Raw genomic sequence first — 483 nt, forward strand, 5'->3', positions numbered from 1 at the left:
ATTGGTATAATTCATAATTCATAATTTTATTTCACTCAAAACGTAATGAGACTGGTTAGGCAAAAAGGAACATGTCCCTGTACAAGACGCCTTCCAGAGAAACAATGATAATGTTAATGACAAAGACATAATAATAATAATAATAATACAGATAATAATAATAATTAAATAATAATAAAAAGTAAATGATAATAATAATAATGAATGAAGATCAAAATATATAATTGAAGTGAATTCAGTTATTTATTAAAACAAGATTTGGAGGGCTCTGTCATGAAGGTGTTGTATTCACGATGTTCTAAATATTTGCCTTATTATATCAATGATTGATTAGGTCTAGCTTAGCCTATATTATTGTTAACATTATATTATATTTGTTTAAAAATTAGTTTAAATAATTATTTCTAATTAAATTATTAAATGTATACAATATATATTATTTAGGAGTAGGCATATACATAAAACAAAAAATAAACAAACAAT

The 483-nt window shown here is 22.2% G+C and overlaps 1 protein-coding gene across 5 annotated transcripts in view; it reads right to left on the reverse strand.

Moving 5' to 3' along the window:
- Positions 1 to 483, reverse strand: part of LOC117119778 (dual oxidase 2-like) — a 69,760-nt gene that overhangs the window by 15,947 nt on the left and 53,330 nt on the right. The window lies entirely within an intron of this gene.

The sequence above is a fragment of the Anneissia japonica genome, unplaced genomic scaffold (assembly GCF_011630105.1).
Source record: "Anneissia japonica isolate Jap-2015-1 unplaced genomic scaffold, ASM1163010v1 scaffold724_len3256291_cov202, whole genome shotgun sequence".
In the NCBI taxonomy this organism is placed as follows: domain Eukaryota; kingdom Metazoa; phylum Echinodermata; class Crinoidea; order Comatulida; family Comatulidae; genus Anneissia; species Anneissia japonica.